Source organism: Rhinatrema bivittatum, chromosome 11, assembly GCF_901001135.1.
Source record: "Rhinatrema bivittatum chromosome 11, aRhiBiv1.1, whole genome shotgun sequence".
Classification (NCBI taxonomy): domain Eukaryota; kingdom Metazoa; phylum Chordata; class Amphibia; order Gymnophiona; family Rhinatrematidae; genus Rhinatrema; species Rhinatrema bivittatum.
This window is the reverse complement of record NC_042625.1, coordinates 3,662,867-3,685,449: the sequence shown is the minus strand read 5'-3', so window position 1 is coordinate 3,685,449 and position 22,583 is coordinate 3,662,867. Positions and strand designations below refer to the sequence as shown.

The window sequence follows — 22,583 nt, the reverse complement described above, 5'->3', positions numbered from 1 at the left end:
GCGAATGCAGGGCGCCGGCGCTTATGCTGTCAGCGATATGCGCTCAATAATAATATGAGCCCAATAATAATATGCGCTCAATAATATGCGTTCAGCAATATGCACTCAATAATAAATATGCGCTCAATAATATGCGTTCAGCAATATGCGCTCAATAATATACAATAATCGCTCAATAATATACGCTTAGCAATCTATATGCTGCGTTGTGCGCCTATCAACAGGCGCCTATCCGAGTGCGCCTATCCATGGGCGCTCAATACCTGAACAAGACAGACAAAATGGCGACCTCCACGGCGTGCCGCATGCAGGCAACGCCGCCGATCCTCGTACCTCGGAGACCAAAAGTAAGAGATGTACGCCTTATCTGATCCTCGGCGCTTCCCGGCTGTAACCCAGGCGGTCTCCGGCTGCGGGGGGAGAGGGGAAATACCTTCACCGCCGCACTTGAGGAAGTGCACCAGCTGCCTCTAAGCCGCTGAACTCGTCTCGCTCGGGGCTAAGTCCTCGCCGGGACCGAGGCGCCTCTCAGCCAGGCCCGAGCCCTTCTCGCTCGGGGGTAGATCCCTGCCGTGGTTCGGCCACCGGACCGAGGCATAGACCTCCGAGGGGTCGCGGAAACCACCTCGGGAAACTCAACTGGGGGAGGGACCCAAGGGTATCACAGCAGGAGTGCGGGGCTCGTCTTCTGAGAAATTTGGAAAGTAGAAAGTAGAAAGTAGTATTGGAAAACACGCTCAGCAAGTGTGCAGGCGCTCCAAACTGCTTTGGAGACGGAAATTACTGAGTTGCCTCACTTTCTGTGGGGGTATATGTACTCGTGCTGACGTCAGATCCGTCTCCAACTGCTAGCACGAGCACACTATACCCACTTGTTCTGAGTCCATCTGCTACACGCTAGGAAAGGAATATTTTTTTTCCCAAGGTTGATACACTAAAAACATTTTTTTTCAATTTTATTTATATCATTTTAATTTGGATGTGAAATTAAAATATATTAAACTACTATTCTGTCTTTCATGTTGTTTCCCAACAAGTGGAAATAACATGAAAGATAGAATAGCATTCTAAGAAAACAATCATAAGAAATATTCTAATCTCACGTCTTTTTTTTTTTAATAGACAATTTTTATTGTTGTCCATATTAATCTTATACAAACATAATAACCACATCCAAACACAGTAACAACTATCAACATTTTCTTTTAAACTCAATGAGTTCCCCCCCACCCCTCCCCACCAACATGCACATCCTGAGAAATTACTTTATAAATAATCATCAGAATCAGGCATTAAAGATGGAACAAGCCCTTCCTCCGTGATTGTTAAGAAAACACCATAAGAGGCCTACAAGACAGAATAAGATATCTGCAGAACATATCTCAACCATTATAGAGATCTGTATTAATGAAAGGTCTTACTCCATTGCAGATAAGAATCCCAGGTTGCATAAAACTTACGCAGGTTACAAGTTTTTTCCGTTGTTAATTTATTCATAGTGCAAATATTATCAAGTCTGGAAAAAATTTTCTCCAAGGAGGGAACTTCTTTCTGCTTCCATGTCCTAGAAATTTCCAGTCGAACGGCCAAACAGATCTGAGTAATGAAGGATTGTATAGGTGCCATCCTACTATGTTCAATGTTATTCAAAAGGGCAACATCCATTTGCAAATGCATAGGGTCCCTCAATAACTCAGAAAGAAACAACTTTACCTGATGCCAGAGATGAGATAATCATGTACCTGACCACACATGGATAAAGGTGCCCAAATCAGTACACCTCCTCCAACATAGGACATTATTTTTGCTGATTTTACCCAAATGAAAGGTGCTGATTCCAAATATGAAGTTAAAAAATATGCAATACGTCAAATTTTTTCACAAATGAGAAATGTTTGATTAACAATTATAAAGTTGAATATCAACGGGTAATAAGAAGTTCTGAAGAAGTGATAGCACGTAATATATTTGTTTCATGCAAAAAACGAGCCTATCGTCTAACCAAGAGAGCAATAGTTGTGTAAATTTGAATTGTTAGGGAGAAATGTTCTCTTTTTGGATGCTCTGGATTAGTTATGATCAGGGTTGTCATGCTGTAAACACCAGCAGTAGTCTGCCATCATGTTTGTGTTCCATCTGCCTTGATATCTATGTTCCTTGGTCTTGATGTCTTGGTGGAAGCGTTCTCCTTGTTCTTCACTCATAGCGCCAAGATTTGAAGGGAAGTAGTTCAGGTGGCTATCAAGGAAATGCAATTTGACACTCATGTTTGCTCCCAGTCTTTGAAAAGCAATCAATAAATTTTGAACTAAAAGGTTATAATTTTCGGCCCTGAAGTTGCCAAGAAAGTCTGTAATCATGTCAGAAAAAGCAGACCAAGCATACTTTTCTATGGTTTTTATGGTATTGAAGAATTCTCTGTCTTTGATTAGAAGCCTAATTTGCGGGCCATCAAATATGCCAGCTTTCAACTTCTCATTTGAAAGAGCAGGAAATTTGGTACACAGGTACTTGAAGCACTCACCATCTTGATCCAAAGCCCTAACAAACTGTTTCCTGAGTCCCAATTTTATATGCAATGGGGGGAGCAACACTTTCTGAGGATTAATAAGTGGTTCGTTCTTAATATTCTTTTCACCGATCTTAAATTTCTCTCTAGCAGGACATTCTTTCCTTGTATAATGTTCTGCCTTTCTTTGGCTATCCCAAAGGCACACGAAGCAAGGAAATTTTGTGTAACCGCTTTGTTGTCCTAGAAGCATCGATATAACCTTCACATCGCCACATAAATCCAGCAATGATCATTATATTTTATTTTTTTGGAGAATGGTTCTTTCATATTTACCGAGTGAGCAATAGGAATGCAAGCTAATTTATTGCCATTGTGAAGCAACACACACTTTAGACTTCTCTTTGAACTGTCAATAAAAAGCCTCCATTCGTCAGCTACATAACTATCACATCCCATTGACTCAATAAGTCCTTTGACGTCGATGCAGTATACAAGCTCCTCATCCATATGGAAATATTTCAGAGATCTTTCTCTCTGTTTCGATACATAAATGTGGTACTGGGAGCCAACAGGTTCTTTTCATTTAGCCTTGAACCCAGTAACTCTGCTGACAACTTTGGCAGATCAAAATTTCGTACCAGGTCATTCAGCTCAGTTTGAGTGAATGGCTGGCACATTCTGGCATCAACTTCTGAGGCCACGAAATCTTCATCGTTGGAGTCTTTGGAAAAATTGGAATGACAGAATTCATCATCGTTGGAACTTTCCAAAGTACTGAATATAGGTACAGGGACTTCGTCGCAGTGAGCAACTGGTCTTATAGCTGAGGGGAGATTTGGGTACTGGATGGAAGATTTTGTCTTTGTGTTCATGCCTGTAATAATTACCATGCAGACGTAGCAGTCATCAACATGGTTTTGGGGCTCTCACCACACCATTGGAACTCCGAAGCTGAGACTTTTTCTCTAACCTTTAGTCCACTGTCTCAGGTTTTCAACACATGTCCTGCACACTTTGTGGTGCCCAAAGTTTGTCCTGGTCACCCAGTTTAACCCTGAAATATGCATGATAAGCTTTTCATACAAAGTCAGATATATTTGTCCTTTGGGTGTTATAAAACAACACAAATGTAACAGAATATATCAGGATCATTCCGGCACTGTCCATGAAGTATTTGAGTGTTGGATGACATAATCAACAATAACAGATTTAACAGAGTTAAATTTGCTGCGACTTTTAAGCCTCTTGAACGACTGAATGCTGCCGTCGGTTTTCATGCTGCTTATGTAGCCATAAAATGCCGACATCAGCAGTTTTAAACTGTTTAATAAGCAGTCTTCCTATTGGTTATACCATATTCAGCATTTCTTTTTGCGTATTCAGCATGCCTTTCTGCTCATTAATTATCTTTTTGCGTATTCAGCATAATAATAATGTTATGTTATTGCTATAAGAGTTTATGAGTAGACAGCGTTTTGTGGAAAAACCGGATGTGACTAGAGGAAATGGATGTGATTTTTGGATTCAGCACACTAAAATACATAAAGATCACATGCAATCTTGAAGTTAGAAAAATTGATGTAGACCAATAAGGAAGAAATGGAGGCTTTGCTAACCCGCCCAAAGATATCCAGCCAATCATCTTCAGATAGTTCCAGAGGAAGGTCTCTTTCCCATGCTTTTATATGGGCTGGCTTACCCTCAGTTTTAGAATTCAGTAATCTGTATACTTTAGAGATACACCCTTTTAAAGTGTTAACAGGAGAACAGAAACCTTCAAATAGGGATTTACCCACTTTATTAGTCCAACACCTTATTAGTCCAACAAAAATGATGCAATTGGTGATAAGCCAGAAATTAGAGGATGGCAATATCTTTGTGGCCCACATAGTTTCAAATGGTATTTTTAATAGTATATGTTTCATGCCAGGCAATCAGAGCTTGAAGTTGGGCAGCTACAAAGTACCACACTAGGTTGGGTACCCACAAACCCCTTCAGCTTTAGATTTATAGAGGACCACTCTACTAAGGCGGGAGGACGGCGCTTCCAAATGAAACTAAACAATTTTCTCTGCCACTCTTTATTTATTTATTTATTTAGAACATTTTATATACCGGCATTCGTTGTGGACATCATGCCGGTTTACAATCAACAAGTTAAGTTTGGAAAATTACATATTAACAGGGAAGTTCAAACTGGGCGGGGGGTAACGATAGGCAGCTAAGAAAAGACAGGGTAAACAAAACAAGGATCCTCGTGGTGAGGAGATGGAATATAACAAAACATAGTTCCTCAATATGAGGAAAAGGGAGTAGACGTATTGTGGTCTACATTGGCACGGGTTGATAACTTTTTTATTCTGGATAAGCTTGGTTGAACAACCATGCTTTCAATTTCTTTTTGAAGTTGTTCATGCAGGGTTCTAGGCGTATGTCAGGCGGTAGTGTGTTCCAATGGGTGGGACCTGCAATCGAGAGAGCACGGTCGCGTGTGGAGGAGAGTTGGGCTGATTTCAAGGAGGGCACAAGTAGGGTGCCAGCTTTTGCTGATCTGGTGGGTCAACTGGACTTAGCAGTTGTAAAAGGGAGGTCCAACCAGTTGGAGTTATGTGTGTGGATTGGTTTGTGGATTATGGTGAGTGTTTTGTAGATAATGCGTTTTGTAATGGGGAGCCAGTGTAAGTCTCTGAGGATGGGTGTGATGTGATCATATTTGCGGGAGTTTGCAATGAGTCTCGCTGCAGCATATTGTAGCATTTGTAGGGGTTTAATGGTAGAGTAGGGGAGTCCAATGAGTAAGGCATTGCAGTAGTCTAATTTGGAAGTAATGGTGGCTTGGATAACTGTACGGAAATCATGGGTGTGTAGAAGAGGACTCAGTTTTTTGAGCACATTAAGTTTGAAAAAGCAGGCTTTGAGTATAGAATTTACGTAGTTCTTCATGCTTAATTGATGGTCAAGGATGACTCCAAGGTCTCTAACAAAGGGTTGTGCAGAAGGGAGGTTGGGTTTAGTAGTATAAGGCAGAGGAGAGGAGGCGGATGAATGGGGGGAGATGAGTAGCAGCTCCGTTTTGTTCGTATTGATGGCAAGATGGAGATTAATGAGAAGGGAGTTAATGGCTGTGAGGCATTTCTCCCAGTGTTCAAGGGCGTCATCAAGAGAATTCTGTATAGGGATGATGATCTGAACGTCATCAGCGTACAGGTAGAATTTGAGTTTTAGGTCAGAGAGGAGGTGGCATAGAGGAGTGATATAAATGTTGAAGAGGGTGGGAGAAAGTGAGGAGCCTTGGGGGACTCCCTGCTGGAGGGGTTGTGGGGTGGATGTGGCATTCCCGATTTTAATGGAGAACTTTCTGTTAGAGAGGAAGGATTTAAACCAGGCAAGAGCAAGACCTGAGATGCCGATGTTTTCCAGACGGGTTAGAAGATGATGATGGCTAATGGTGTCGAAGGCTGAAGAGATATCAAGGAGGGCAAGGAGGTAGCTGTGGCCTTGACCCATGCCTCGGAGGAGATGGTCAGAAAGGGAGAGAAGTAAGGATTCCGTGTTAAAGTGTTTCCGGAATCCAAATTGTGATGGGTGGAGGATCAGATGGTCTTCCAGATAAGCCATGAGTTGTGAGTTGACAACTCTTTCCAATAGTTTGGCAATGAAGGGGAGGTTGGAGATTGGGCGGAAGTTGGAGGGATCTTCGGGGTCAAGTGAGGGTTTCTTGAGGAGGGGTCTGACTACTGCGTGCTTGAGTGCATCTGGAACGGACCCATGCGCCATACAGCAGTTGATGATGTCTGCTATGGCTTTGACTATAGCATCAGGAACGGCTAGTAGTGCTTTGGAGGGTATGAGGTCTTCAGGATGGGAGGATGGTTTGAGCTTTTTGAGGATAGCTTGGATTTCAATGGTGGAGGTAAAGTCAAGAGCGGGCATTGACGGTTGGCAGGGGGTGGGAGGGGCAGGCAGGATGGGTAAGGGACTGTTCAAGGATGGGGGGAATCTTTTTAGGAGGGTTGCAATTTTGTTGTATTTTTTTTTTATTTTTTTTTTATTATTTAAGGTTTTATATACCGGCAATCATGAGAACATATCTTGCTGGTTTACATGAAACAGGGAGTGCATTAAATACATCAAACTAGAACTGAGGTGACCGAAGGTACAGTTATAATTAACAAGGGTAGCAAAACTTGGTGAAGAGGAAGAAATAGGAAAGAATAAACTGGTTAAACGATATACAAGTCAAATTACAAGTTATGTGCAAATGGCATGATTAATGGCTGAATGTTTTAGAGGAGTCCTTGGATTGTGTCCTTGGATTGTGTCATTAAATTGTGTCTGGGAAAGCTTGCTTGAATAACCAAGTCTTAAGTCTTTTCCTAAAAGTTAGGAGGCAGGGTTCTAGTCTGAGATCTGTGGGCAAGGAATTCCACAGAAGGGGGCCAGCTGTGGAGGTGGCGCGATCTCTTAGAGTAATGTGTCTAGTCGTTTTCGCAGGGGGAACTTGGAGTGTGCCTCTATAAACATCTCTGGTAGGTCTTGTTGAGTTGTATACTTGGAGAGGGAATTGAAGATCGAGGGAAGTGCATTGATGTATAGTTTTGAAAATGATACATAAGGCTTTGTACATGATACGGAAGTATATGGGTAGCCAATGTAGCTCTTTCAGGATGGGTGATATGTGGTCTCTTTTTCTTGTGCCTGTTAGTAGTCGGGCTGCTGAATTTTGCACCATCTGTAATGGTTTGGAATAGGAAGAAGGCAGACCTAGCAATAGGGAATTGCAATAGTCTAATTTTGAAAAAATGACTGCCTGGATGATCGTTCTGAAGTCTTGAGCATGGAAGAGAGGTCTTATCCTTTTCAAAACCTGGAGTTTAAAGAAGCAGTCTTTGGTTGTTTTGTTGATGTGTGCCTTGAAGTTTAGCCGGTTGTCCAATAACACTCCTAAGTCTCTAACTTGTGTGGTATGTAGGTTGGTAGGAAGAGCAATGTTAGGTGTATTGTTCTCAGGAGAGATGAGTAGGATTTCTGTCTTGGAGGAATTTAAGATGAGGTGAAGGCTGTTGAGTAGATGTTTGATTTTTTGGTGGCATGATTCCCAGTAGTCAAGAGTTTTAGAGTATGAGTCTTTGATGGGGATGATGATTTGAATATCATCTGCGTATAGGAAGTACTTTAGATTGAGGTCAGTGAGAAGTTGGCAGAGAGGAAGCAGGTAAATATTGAATAAAGTCGGAGATAATGAAGAACCTTGTGGGACTCCTATGGCCGAGTCAAATCTTGAGGATTCCTTGTTTTGGAGTTTAACTTTGTAACCTCTGTTATTGAGAAAGGTTTTGAACCAAGATAGGACGGTGCCGCAGATTCCTATGGACGACAACTGGTTTAGGAGGATGGCGTGGTTGACAGTGTCGAACGCTGCGGATAGGTCTAACAAGATCAATAGAAAAGAGTTTCCTTTGTCGAGGCCCAGTAAGATATGGTCTGTCAGCGAGGTGAGGAGGGATTCTGTGCCTCGATTTTTTCGGAAGCCGTGTTGTGGTGTGAAGAGAAGATTGTTGTCTTCGATGAAATCTGAGAGTTGAGAGTTCACTAATTTTTCCATGATCTTGGCGATGAATGGGAGGTTAGCTATGGGGCGGAAATTGTTAGGGTCCTTCGGGTCTAGGTTAGGTTTCTTTAGGAGCGGTGAGATTGAGGCCATTTTGAGATCATCTGGGAAGGTTCCTTGGGCTAGAGAGCAGTTGATGATATTTTTCAATGAGGTGGCTATTGTGTCTGGAACAGATAGAAGTAGTTTGGAGGGGATGTGGTCTGCAGGATGAGACGAAGGTTTCATTCTTCTCAGGATGGTTTGTATTTCCATGGAAGAGACGGGTTCAAAGGTGTTTAAGCTGACGTTTTTGTGGGCAGGTTGTTGATATGTCTGGAGGTCGGCTGTATTGGAAGGCAGTTGTGTTAGGAGATTGGTGATTTTATCTTGGAAAAACTGAGCGAGTTCTTCCGCTTTGGGTTGTGCCATGTTGCCGGGGATTTCTCGCGGAATGGTTTGAGTGAGGCTGGAGACATAAGTGAAGAGGGCTTTGGCGTCAAAGACCAGGTTGTGAATCTTAGAAGCATAATAGTCTTTTTTTGATTTTGAAGTGAGGGATTTGTACTGGTATAGTGTGGATTTGTATGAAAAGATGGTGAAGTCACAAGGGGTTTTACGCCAAGTCGCTTCTTTTTTTCTTAAACTTTGTTTTAGTTTTCTGAGTTCATTAGTGAACCAAGGTTGTCTGTTGGATGCATTGGTGTGAGATTTTTTTGTAGTTGAAGGACAGAGCTTGTTGGCTATGTTTTCTGTTATGTTGTTCCAGGAGCGAATGGCAGTGTTCGGGTCGGTGAGGTCTAATAGGGGGAGCTGTGAGACCAATTGGTTGTTAAGGTCTTCTGGTGAGCATCGCCTCTTGTAGTGGAATGAAGGAGAGGGGATGTAGGGAGTGTTGGGTTTTTTTCAGCGTGAATGAAGTAGAGATGAGAGTGTGGTCTGACCATGGAACCTTTTTGTTCTTCAGATTGGATGTAGTCGTAATGCCCTTGTTGACGAAAATCAAGTCCAGAGTGTGACCCGCTTTGTGTGTGGGTTCGTTGACTAGTTGTTGGAATCCCGTAGTTGTTGACTAGTTGTTGTAGAAGTATTTGGCTAGTTCCTCGCATTTGGCGGAGGCATCAAAGTCCGGTGTGGTAAGAGAGATAGGGGTGGTGAGACTTGAGACATAGGAGAAGAGTATTTTGGGGTTGAATCTGAGGTCATGGATTTTTTTGGCATAATAGTCTCGTTTATGTTTTTGGGTGGAGATTCTGTAGCTGTGGAGAGCTGATTTGAAAATGGCTGAGTTTCGAGGGGTTTGGTCTTTGCGCCATTGTCTCTCCCTTTGCCTTAGTGTCGATTTTAGGTTTCTGAGTTCTGGGGTGTACCATGGGTTGGTGGGTTTTGAGGAGTTCCTTATAACTTTGTTGGAGACTGGGCAAAGTTTATTGGCAATATCTCCTGTGAGGTTATTCCAGGATGCAAGTGCTGTATCCGGATCTGAGCAGTTTAGATTGTGTAGTGAGGTGGTTAGTGCATTCGCCATGTCGGTACTAGTGGGGAATTTTCTGAATGTTATGGTCTTACTGTCATTGTTGTTGCTGGGGGGGGGGGGGGTGTTGATGGAGAACTGGCCCTCTATCAGAAAGTGGTCAGACCATGGTATAGGGGTGGTAGTGGGATGGCTGGTGGCTTGGATGGCGGAGTTGATAAACATTAAGTCTAGAGTGTGTCCAGCCTTGTGTGTGGGGGATGCAATGATTTGCCGGAATCCTAAAGCCTGTATGGATTGTAGTAGGGATTCACATGAGGTAGTTTGAGGGCGGGAGTCAACATGGAGGTTAAAATCTCCAAGGATGACGGAGGGGATGTCAGGTTTTATCCAAACTACAAAGAATTCGATTAGAGGAGAGGGGTCAGCTTCTAGGTAATTGGGAGGGGCAGATATCAGACAGATATATGCCCTCACATATATCTGCACTCTTGTAGCGTTGAGTTGGAAATAGAAATAAGGAGTGTCTGAAAGAGATATAGGAGGCGTGGGAGAACTTTCATTTTAATGGTAGCCACCATACCCAGCCAAGTAAGAAGAGGCAGGTCCCATTTTTCTAAATCCTTCCATATTTGATTCATCAAAGGGGATAGTTCAATGTAAACAAATCCTTCAGGTGATGACTCAGATAGATCAGATAGATCCCCACCTAAATGGATGGGCCCCACGAAGTTGCCCAACCAGATTTGGATTACATGTAATATTCAGAAGTTCTGATTACTCCCAGTTGATCTTGAATCCTGATACTCTGCTAAATGTATGGAATGTAAGTTCTACCATTAGCAAAGATCTATGGGGGTCTGTTAAGGTGAAAATAATGTCATCAGCAAAGAGTGAAAGTTTGAAAAATTGGGAATTTAAACAAGAACCCGTTATGTCAGGATGATTACGAACAGAGATTGCCAAAGGCTTCAGATAAATAGTAAATAATAGAGGAGAGAGCGGGCAGTGGAGCTAGAAAAACCTTGTTCTTTCAGTATTAAGGCTGCATCTATTAGGGAGCGAATCTTGTGAGACACACCGACCCATGAAAATGTAAGGCCGAAGGAATGAAGCCATCTATATTTTATTTATTTATTTATTTAACTTTTTTATATACCAACATTCAAGACGGTGGTCCCATCATGCTGGTTCACAAGAAACAGGGGTGTAATTATAATAAACTTTACCATTTAAACAATAGTGCAGAAAAGCAGTTACATATAACAAGGAAAACAATAACTTGGAATGAGAAGGGAAATGAAGATCAGATAGTTATATATAAGTATAAATAACATTGTAAGAGGTGGCTATTAACGCTAATGCTAGCGGAGCGTGTTGAAAGAAGGAAGTTAGATGGAATTGGAGTTAGGAAAGGCCTGCGTGAACAGCCACGTCTTGAGTCTTTTCTTGAATGTTGAGATGTTGGGTTCCATTCTAAGATCCGGGGGAATGGAGTTCCATAATGTTGGACCGGCTGTGGAGAATGCCCGATCTCTGAGCGTGATGTGTCTGGTAGTCTTGGCTGGAGGTACTTGAAGTGATCCTTTGTAAGCATCTCTTGTCGGTCTTGTGGAATGGTGTAATCGGAGGGGGATATGTAGATCGATTGGGGCTAATTGATGGATGTTTTTGAAAATGGTGAGAATGGCCTTGTAGATTATTCTGAAGTGGATGGGCAGCCAATGGAGGTCCATCAAGATAGGTGTTATGTGTTCTCTTCTCCTGGTGTTGGTGAGTATACGGGCGGAGGCGTTTTGGACCATTTGTAATGGTTTGGTGTGTGATGAAGGGAGACCAAGCATGATGGTGTTACAATAGTCCAGCTTTGCGAAAATGATTGATTGTAGGATTGTTCTGAAGTCATGTGTGTGGAAGAGGGGTCGTATTCTTTTCAGCACTTGGAGCTTATAAAAGCAGTCTCTGGTGGTTTTGTTGATGTTAGCTTTCAGGTTTAGGTGATTGATTGATATATTTAACATTTTCCTTGCGATTCTGTAATGTAGCTTGCGAGAGGTCAGCAAAAACTGATATTTCTTGCTCTTCCCATGTCCAGGTGGCCTGCTTTCTTGCAGCAAGGGCTACTTTCTCTTTTATGGTGTAATTGTGGAAGCAGACAATAATGTCCCACAGCCGATTGTTATTAGGTGCTTCTAGAGCTCTGTGAGCCTTATCCAATTTGATGTTAGGGGTGGGCTCTCCTTCACTCGGACTATCTTTTCCCAGCAAGAACTTACAAAAGCGTACTATTAGGGAGGAGCAATCAGCATTCGCAGGGGATTCCTTGAAGCCCCTAAATCGAAGATTTCCTCGATGGGCCCTATTTTCTAGGTCAGCTAATTTCTCTTTCATGGCTGCATTTTCCTCCTGGAGTTCTGTGCAAACTTCCTGCAATTGTTTAATGCTTTCCACTTGGGCATCAGAGTGGGAGTCGAGTTCGTCGATTCTATGACCCATAGAAGATAACACCTCGCGAAAGTCCTTAAGCAGTCCTTTAATTTCTTTTTTATAGCTCTTTAGGTCTTGCCTTAGAGTGCAGAACCAGTCTCTGAATTCGGCCCGGGATGGAGGGTCAGCCGCAGTGACATGAAATTAGTCTTCCTGGATTGTGATATCCACGATGCACTCAGACAGTCCTGGCACCGTGACAGTCCTCCTTTGTTTCAGCGGACTCATTCCGTTGATAGAATTCTTTAAAATCTACTGACTTGTGCTTTGCGGCCATCGCACCTGTCGCTCCGGCACTCTCCCTTACTAAAAACTGGGGACAAGAACCACAAAGCTCCCGCTACTCAAAGTAAAAATTCGGCAAGGAGAGGAGCTCCGCTTTCATGCGACCATCTCCTGCGATGATGTCACTTCTTCTCTCCTGTGATGATGTCACTTCCTCTAATCTCACATGTCTAACCAGACCACAATACAAAACTAGAAGAAATGAATAGTAACTAATAAATAGGGTCATTTATCATTTCACATTAGGCCCTTAATGCTAGCAATAATGCCCTAACACATGTGTTAAATAGTGCAATGTGTACTAGAATGTAAATGGGAGGAGTTTGGGCAGAGTTAATGATAATGAGCAGCTCCTAACATGGAATGCAATAGAGTAATGCACAGCAATGCGGGTTTTAACCTTAGAAATAACTTCACCTTTTTTCGGAGAGTGGATTGTACAAATCAACTCTTCTTTTACCTTTCATGATTCAAACAGCAGAAAATCTTCAGTGATGTCAACTTTGCTGTTTGTACCTCCTACTGTGTATGAAAAACCACCCCCCCAAACCCCATAATGAGTTAAAAGTGCCATATTGATTTTTCTAGAGTCTTTCTCTCTCTCTCTCTCTGGCATGTGTGATAAAACCTTTTTGCTGTAATGCTCCCTGAGGTGTATTAATCAGTGTGTGAAGTGAAAAATAGCACAGGTGTGATAAATTTATCGCACCTTGCGGAAATTACCTATGCAATGCGGGAACAGGGTAATTACCTTAACCATGCCCTTTTTTAATGCGGGTGCTGTTTCTGCTATATTTATAGCATTTTGATAAATCTAGGTTAAAGTTAGATCATAAACAGAGTTGGCCTTTCATACAATCTAGTGTCAAGCCTAAATAGAGGATGACATTTCTTCTGATTCTGGAAGCAGAGGGGCCTTCAAGAATAGAAAAACCCCAAAACATATTTCACCTCTTTAAATTTGACAATACAATTATAAGGAAAATTGAACCAAATATCAGATCTATGAAGTAAAAATCTTTGCCTCTTCATTTGAGTCATCTTAGCAACATCTGAGAAAATATATTTTTAAACCCCCAAAAACCATCTTACAGAAAAAAAAATTATTTTATAATCTCGATCAGAGTCCAAAGCAAAGATAACAGTAAGAGTGGTAGGAGATACCCCCTTTTCTATAGATTTTTCTAAAAAGCTTGTCAAATTCAAAGTCTCTATAAAAGGCAAAACCTCTACATTCATTTCATGGAGAAGGAAGATAATAAGCTCGTGATATAGGAGGAATAAGGTTTTCTGGCATTTTCAAAACTTCCAAAAATATTTTCTCAACATTTCAACAGGGGAAATAAAACGCTGTTTGGGAAAATGTATAATTCAAATATTCTGACTTTGAATCACATTTTCCAGATTTTCTTCTTTATTAATCAGAGAAAGGTGCCCCTTGGCTGTGGCCCAGACAGAATCCTGTATTGAAGAAATTTTAGTTTCAAATAAGTCAAATGTAGCCTGAACTTGAGTCTATTTGTAAAGTGGAAAGAACATGTTGAGAAACAAATTGACCCAACTTCGAAGATAACTTGGTGATGGCTTCCCAATATCGAATCTAAGGTAATAGTTGTAGGCTTAGGTAAGGGAAAATACCTCCATTGTTGATGTCCCTTCCCACAATCCAGGAATTCCCAAAGACGGCACAGGTAAACTCTAGGCAGGTCTAAGAACTCTAGGCAGCTCTACAGAAATCCATAGGAATTTTAGTGCTCCCAGATGCCTAGAGTTTGGACATCTGGGGAACTACAAACATCATTCCGAACTACCGTATATGATGTCATTCACTTGTGATAGCAATGTTCCTCACTCCCTATTACCAGCTGTCCTCACACCAGGCTGCGGAGAAGCTGCGGAGAAGTGTGATACTGTTTCGGAGTTAGCAAGGCATCAAGGTCACAGGCAGAGGAAGGCAAACCCTCTGTTTCCAAACTGCCCAGTGACTATGCAACAGAGCTCATGCTTCTGTATAATGTCATGATGCCTCTGTATCGCTCCATGGTGAGACCGCACCTTGAATATTGTGTACAATTCTAGTCACTGCATCTCAAAAAAGATATAGTTGCGATGGAGATGGTACAGAGAAGGGTGACCAAAATGATAAGGGGACTAGAACAGCTCCCCTATGAGGAAAGACTAAAGAGGTTAGGACCTTTTAGCTTGGAGAAGAGACGGCTGAGGGGGGATATGATAGAGATGTTTAAAATCATGAGAGGTCTAGAACGGGTAGATGTGAATCTGTTATTTACTCTTTCAGACAATAGAAAGACTAGGGGGCACTCCATGAAGTTAGTATGTGGCACATTTAAAACTAATCGGAGAAAGTTCTTTTTCACTCTTTAAACTCTGGAATTTGTTGCCAGAGGATGTGGTTAGTGCAGTTAGTGTAGCTGTGTTTAAAAAAGGATTGGATAAGTTCTTGGAGGAGAAGTCCATTACCTGCTATTAATTAAGTTGACTTAGAAAATAGCCACTGCTATTACTAGCAACAGTAACATGGAATAGACTTAGTTTTTGGGTACTTGCCAGGTTCTTATGGCCTGGATTGGCCACTGTTGGAAACAGGATGCTGGGCTTGATGGACCCTTGGTCTGACCCAGTATGGCATGTTCTTATGTTCTTAAGGATCCCTCAAACGAAGCCCAGTGGAGTTAATGCTGCTGTACCGACCAGGTAACCATGGGCTTTATCCTTCCTTGTACCTGTAGCAAGCTACTATCAACAAGGTTCCTACCCCCATGAGCTTATCATGTGTTGGAACCTTACAATATGAAACGAGCAGCATCTAGAACTGAATGATGTGTTTTGGACCTGCCACAAAGGGTTTTTCAACCTTTCAGAGAATGCAAGCCACCACAGCCAAGGTGAAGGAACATAAAAATATACTTTCCAGTAAATGACAAATATTCTGCAAAAACATGCATCCAGCACTCATAGTGTTAACAGACTGGGGAAAAGGGCCTGTACTGTTTAGCCTGCCCAGAGAACAGCATTACATAGCCAGCAGAAGAGGAAGTCAAAGAAATGCTGGGAGACCATTTAAGGAAGAAAAAGCACAAACTGGCTGGCTATGTCTGTGTGTGAGGGGTGGGGATGGGCAGGAGTTTCAGCCAGGAGACAGGAAGAGAGAAGTGTATCTGGCAGCCCTTTAATCAGCTCTTCTCCTTCTTCTCTTAAAGAAGGAGAGACAGAATCAGTGCTCTAAGGAAATAGAGAATCAGACAGTTCTTCTTGCTTCATAGCCAAGCTACACTTGAAATCCCAACAAGGGACAGAGGAGCTGAGAGACTAAGAGACTTCCTACCCAGAGATATCCAGGCCCAGGGGCACATGAATGGATCACCCTCCTAAGAGACTGAATTAAGTTGTCTATCTTAGCAGAGGAGGGAGAAGGTTTATTTCCTTGTCTTTTGTCCCCAAATTCAGTATCTCATCTTAATCGCTTCAGCCTTTCAGTCGAAGTCAAATACAAATCCTTGCTGGGAAAGAAAAACTGATGGACAGTGGTCTTCCTGTAAGAGACTGAACCAGGCCCGCTTTCTGTTTACTACCAAGTAAACCATTTGGAGAAGCTCCCCAGGAGAGAGATACATTTCACACACTGCAGTGCTCATTTATTTGGTTTGTCATATAGCCAGCTCCACCATCAAAAGGGACTTCTTCATTTTCTTTAATGTTTTTTTTCTACACAATTTTGTGTTTGTGATAGGGTGCACCCTTTACAGACTGCTGACATTGGGGTGGATCCCTTTTTGAGTACTTGGTGTAAACACAATTTTTGAAAGCTGTGAACTTCATAGCTTTTCCCCCCAGCCTTTCTCTATTAGCATTCCTTATTTTATTTTACTATCCATATGAGTATGTTGGTTGCCCTGGATAACAGGTCATATCCAATGTTGTTTTTGTATTGCTTGATATAAAATAAGAAAACTGCAAGTTTATATTATTCTTTACTACTGTACTTTTCCTTTTTAATGTTCTGGTTGGATTTACTGCCTACTTATATAATACTAGTAAAAAGATTACTGTTTTATTCTGGTGTGATGATTTTATCTGGTCTGTGGTGCCAAAATTGAGAAGTTTTATTTGGGAAGGGCAAAGAACTGTGGTATCAGGGTGACCGGAACCCTGTCTCTTCCCCCACTCAGGCTGCGAACCCGAAGATAAATCATATTAGCAAATATAATTTCTCATGTGGTACTCCCCACCCTAAACATAAGGGTAATTCATAGTCCAGACCATGGGACGGCCACATGTGAAAGTACCAAAGATTTGTTTAGAAAAGGAAAAGGAAGGAGTTTTCACCCCTCAAGCTTCAGCAGGCGGCCATCTTGGATCCCCAACTGGCAGGCACCGCCACACTAAAAACATTTTAACATGAATGCTAAAATTAGCATTAGCTGCCTATTCACTGTTACTCATAATCATCATTATCTTTTATTTCATGTTTTTCTAGCTAAAGTGTATTACAACATGCCAAAATTACAATCATAGTGTTTAAGAATATAACAGATGGGTGGTGCCTAATGTTTGCATTCATGGTTTTATATTATAAACTCACAAGGTAAAAGGCTATATTTACATTTACATTCTGTGAACATGGAGGATCACTATAGACTGAAAGCTGTTTAAAAAGAGCCAATTTAATAGCTTTCTGAAGGCTAACAGATCAGAGGCTTGTCTAGAGGGTTCTATAGGATTGGGGGCCTCACGTTGGAAGGTCCTTTTCCTGGTGCTTACAATCTGCAGTTCCTTGAGGGTTGGACAACGAACTGGACTTAAGATTGTGAGCGCAGTGGGCAGGAGGGAATGTATGGGGTGAAATGCAGCTGACAGAGTGGCATGTTGCCCGAGAGGGCCTAGTAGAAAAGAGTCTGGATTTTATATTTGGCACAATAGTATTGGGAGCCAATGGAGGATCTTTAAGTTTGTACATGTGGCAATAGAGTGTGAAGTGACTTGCCCAAGATCACAAGATTGGGATTTGAATTCTGGCTTCGCTGGTTTGTAGCCCATTGTTCTAACCACTAAGCTTCCTCTGCTCAGCTTGGGCTTTGGTGGTGAGTTTAGAGTCTAGAAGTAATTCTAGGCTCTGGATTTGGTAGCTGACTGTATGAGAGGGCAGTACTTGTGAATCTAGGTGGCTGGGATCTACTTTTCTAGCATACAGTACTTCACTCTTTTGTGGTTTGAGTTTCAACTTGTTTAGATACAGCCCAGCAGAGATTTTTCCTAAACACTCATTAAGATTATTAATTGCTTTGTCTGGGTCTGAACTGAGTAGGATTATGAGTTGAATGTCATCTGCTTATGAGTGGGCTTTGAAAACTATGCTAAATGGGTGAGGGCATGCAGATGAATCCTTAGGGGACATAGGGAAGTGATAGTGCAAGTGACAGAGAGCAGGTCTGAAGGTAGGTGTTACGCTCACTGCCCACGGCAGCCCCACGGTGCTGCCCTCTCACCTTTCTAAGCAACTTCCAGGCTCCAGATCCCAATTGCTTGCAGCAGTGGGTCGCCGGCTCCGACCTCAGGCTGCCGCCAGCACCTCCAGCCCTACTCCACTTCCCGGGACTTCCAGCCAGGATGCTTCCATCCGTCGGGCCTCTCCATGGGGTTCACAGAGAGACGCCACCAGCAGCGCCGCGCCCCTCCCTAGGCACGCGTGCATGCATCAGTAAACCTTTTAAAGGGCCAGTGGTGGGAACCTGGCCACGGACCCGAATGCTAATGTCAGATCCTTCAGTGTATAAATGCTCAGGCCTCGCACCATAGCGTTGCCTTTGCAACAGGTGTCCTCGGTTCTCTGTTTGGTTCTGAGTACTCGTTGCCTCCATGCTTCCTTGATCCGTGTTCTTGATTGTCTCCAAGTTCCTGATCCCTTGTTCATCTCGTTTGTACTTTGATTGAACTCCTGGTGCCAACCTCTGCTACGCCCAACCTTGCCTGCCTTCTCCAAGCCTGACCTCCGCTACGTCCGACCTTGCCTGCTTTCTCCAAGCCTGACCTCTACTATGTCCGACCTTGCCTGCCTTCTCCAAGCCTGACCTCTGCTACGTCCGACCTTGCCTGCCTTCTCCAAGCCTGACCTCAGCTACTTCTGACCACGCCTGCCTTCTCCGTGCCTTGACCATTGCTACGCCTGACCGTGCCTTGACTATTGCTACATCTGACCATGCCTGCTTTCTCCGTGCCCTGACCACTGCTACATCTGACCATGCCTGCTTTCTCCGTGCCCTGACCACTGCTACGGATGACCACGCTATAGACCCCTTTGTGTCCAGAGTTCTACCTTGATTGCTACACCCTCCAATTGCTGCCAGCTCTTTTTCAAGTTCGACAGTAACACCTCTGTCCGTATACTCTGGATGTGGACTCCTAAGGCTCCAGCCTTTCTTTGCTCAAGCATCTTCAGTCAATCCTGTCTTGGGATAGTCCAAGACACAACTACACCACCTGCTGGCTGCTGTCTCTGGGCTGAACTACCTGCCTTTGACGTCCAATCTCGAGGTCCGCCTAAGTCCTGCCGGCCCCGGCACCCAAAGGCTCAACCCAAGGGGAACATGGGCTGGTATAGGTGAAGCTCCAGTGGCCTCTAGCTTCAGCCCACTCCACCTGCTGACGGTGGGGACCCATAGGCCCTTGCCTGCGGGTTGCATCAACCCCACCTCAGTCCAAATATCCACCTCCAGCACAACAGTAGGATTCAAACCAAGTGATCATTAGCCTGTTAGATCTAGGTCCTTCAGGCGAGAAATAAGGATTTTGTGGTTCACAGTAGCAAATGCCGCAGAGAGGTCTAGGAGAATCAGTAAATCAGTTTGTCCACAATCCATTCAGGGTCTTAACTCATCTGCTAGGCTTACTAGAACAGTTTCTGTGTTATGATGAGTTCTGAAGCCCAACTCCTATGGGTCAAGAACATTTATGGTCTGAAGAAACTCAGCTGTAGTAGGATTATCTTTTCAATGATTTTGCTTAGAAATGGAAGGTTGGAACTAGGCAGTAGTTGTTTAGGTTGTTTTAGTTTTTAGTATAGTTTATTTATTTAATTGCCTTTCTAATTTGTAAATTAAGAGGGGTTTTTTTAGGATTATAAACTGGTTAAAAGAAAGGAAGAGAGTAGGATTAAATGGTCAATTTTCTCAGTGGAAAAGGGTAAACAGTGGAGTGCCTCAGGGATCTGTACTTGGACCGGTGCTTTTCAATATATTTATGTTACACTGGTACATGGAACCAAGGCCGGTGACCGCTTACCTTGAGTAGTTGAACTTCTTGGAACCGGAGGCTCAAAGAGTAGCGTTGGGTAGGACACTCCTGGTAGTCCAGGTAGAGCCAGCAGTGATGACCGGAACCAGAAGGAGTAGTCCAGTGGCAGGCAGCAGGTAACGCAATCCAGTAACAGTCCAGGGCAGGGCAGGCAGCAAGCAACAGAAACCAAGGCAACTTATCCAAAGGCAGGCAGCAGGCAGAGTAATCCAGTAACAGTCCAGGTCAGGGCAGGCAGGAAGCAACAGGAACCAAGGCAACTTATCCAAAGGCAGGCAGCAGGCAGAGTAATCCAAAAGGCAGTCTGGGTCAAGCAGGCAGCAAGCAGCAGGAAACACAGCAAATAAACTCCCCAACACAGTTGTGGCCGAAGCAACATGGAAGAGAAGGAGCTCCCTTAAATAGGGCAGGTTTCCCGCGCTGCCCAGCACTTCCGCCAGCGTCTGACGTCAAAAGGGGGCGTGGCCAAGGTCCCGATTCACACGGAGCCACGCTGCGGGGAACGCCAGTGTCAGGGGGAAACGCCGACACCATCGGGAGAGTTCCGGCAGGTAACAATTTATAAATGATCTGGAAAGGAATACGACAAGTGAGGTTATCAAATTTGCAGATGATATAAAATTATTCAGAGTAGTTAAATCACAAGTGGCTTGTGATTATTGCAGGAAGACCTTGCGAGACTGGAACAATGGGAATCCAAATGGCAGATGAAATTTAATGTGGACAATTGCAAGGTGTTGCATATAGGGAAAAATAACCCATGCTAACAAAGTTAGGTTCCATATTAGGAGTTACCACCCAGGAAAAAGATCTAGGCATCATAGTGGATAATACATTGAAATCATCAGCTCAGTGTGCTTCAGTAGTTAAAAAAGCAAATAGAATGTTAGGAATTATTAGGAAGGGAACGGTGAATAAAATGGAAAATGTCATAATGCCTCTATATCGCTCCATGGTGAGACCGGACCTTGAGTACTGTGTACAGTTCTGGTCACCGCATCTCAAAAAAGATATAGTTGCACTGGAGAAGGTACAGAGAAGGGTGACCAAAATGATAAAGGGGATGGAACAGCTCCCCTATGAGGAAAGTCTAAAGAGTGTTGCACCGGATGGTGGACCCTTGGGTCGAGGGTTGGGTTGATGCAACCCGAGGGTAAGGACCTATGGGTCCCTACCGTCGGCAAGCAGAGTGGGCTGATAGACAGAGGCCGCTGGAGCTTCACCTATACCAGCCCTCGTTCCCCACGGGTTGAGCGTTTGGGTGCCGGGACCAGCAGGACTTAGGTGGGCCTCTGTGTGTAGACGAAGTGAGAGTTGGTTGAGCCCAGAGAGATGAGAGATGGTACAGACTTACTCTGGACTGGATAATGTCCTGGAAACTAGGGCGCCAATGGAACAGAGGCAGACAGAGGGCGCTCGAGCAAAAGCAGGCCAAAGCCTGAAGAAACCACGTCCAGAGAGGAAGCCAGAGAGGCGTCGAAGAACAGCTTGAGTCAGGGCTGGCAGCAATTGAAAGCAGTGGCAAGCAAGGCTGAGGTCTGATCACAGAGGTAGTCAAGAGCGTAGTCAGGCAAAGCAGAGGTCTGGGTCTGGAGATAGGCTGTAGCATAGTCTGGCGAAGCAGAGGTCTGGAGAGAGGCTGTAGCGTAGTCAGGCGATGCAGAGGTCCGGGTCTGGAGAGAGTCAATGGCGTGGTCAGGCGATGCGGAGGTCCGGGTCTGGAGAGAGTCAATGGCGTGGTCAGGTGATGCTGAGGTCCGGGTCTGGAGAGAGTCAATGGGTAGTCAGGCGATGCGGAGGTCCGGGTCTGGAGAGAGTCAATGGCGTGGTCAAGCTAAGTGGCAGTCCGGGTCTGGAGAGAGTCAATGGCGAGGTCAGGCAAAGCAAAGTCAAAGTCCGAGTAGTCAATCCAATGAATGAAGTAAGGTAGGAACAAGGAGACAGGAACCAGGAAGAACGAGGAACAGGAATGCAGGGATGAAACGAATCTCTAGGAGGCATCGAGTACTCGACCAGCGAGGAGACCTGTTGCAAATGCAATGCTAGGGAGCAGAGCCTGAGCTTAAATACTGTAGTTAAGTTGACATCATCATCCGGGGTCGCAGCTTGGTTCCCACCACAATCCCTACTTAGGAATCAATGGTGCGCGTGTGTGTGCCTAGGGAGGGGCACGGCGCGAGTAGCAGCGTCTCTCCGTGGGCCACACAGAGAGGCCTGATGAGCAATGGCAGCAGGACTGGGATCGCCAGGAACGTGGCAGAGCCGGAGGCACCGGGGGAGGCCCGAGGACTGAGCTGATGGCCCACCGCTGCCAGTGAGGAGAAACCAGAAGCTAGAGTCAGTGTGGAAAGGTGAGGGGGCCATGCCTTGGGCCTGCCATGGACGGCACGCGAAACAGAGGTTTGGGCTGTTCAGCTTCGAGAAGAGATGATTGAGGGGGGATATGATAGAGGTCTTTAAAATTTTGAGAAGTCTAGAACAGGTAGATGTGAATCGGTTATTTACTCTTTCAGATAATAGAAGGACTAGGGGGTATTCCATGAAGTTAATAAGTAGCACATTGAAAACTAATTGGAGAAAATTCTTTTTCACTCAATGCACAATTAAGCTCTGGAATTTGTTGCCAGAAGATGTGGTTAGTGCAGTTAGTGTAGCTGGGTTTAAAAAAAGTTTGGCTAACTTCTTGGAGGAGAAGTCCATTATTTAATTATTTTTTATTTCAAAGAATTTATATACCGCAAATTAAATAGGATCTGTCTGGTTAAGTGGTATACAAGTGTATAAACATACATAATAAGATACACCAATTAAAACAGTTATACTATATCAAATAAAAACATTACATCTAAAACATTAAAAACTAAAAACTACATCTGAAAAGACATTATAGAAAGTCAAAGTAGATTAATTAGTGTTCATGACAC

At 43.6% G+C, this 22,583-nt stretch overlaps 1 protein-coding gene across 2 annotated transcripts in view; it reads right to left on the bottom strand.

The window, feature by feature from the left end:
• Window positions 1–22,583, bottom strand: part of NKPD1 (NTPase KAP family P-loop domain containing 1) — a 77,348-nt gene that overhangs the window by 32,083 nt on the left and 22,682 nt on the right. The window contains exon 1 of one of the 2 annotated variants that reach the window (XM_029571594.1): window positions 19,648–19,819. The exons of the other annotated variant lie outside the window; for it this stretch is intronic. The gene's annotated coding sequence lies outside the window, so the exon portion shown is untranslated. Of the gene's footprint in view, window positions 1–19,647; window positions 19,820–22,583 lie in introns of those variants that run through there. 2 annotated transcript variants of the gene reach the window in all.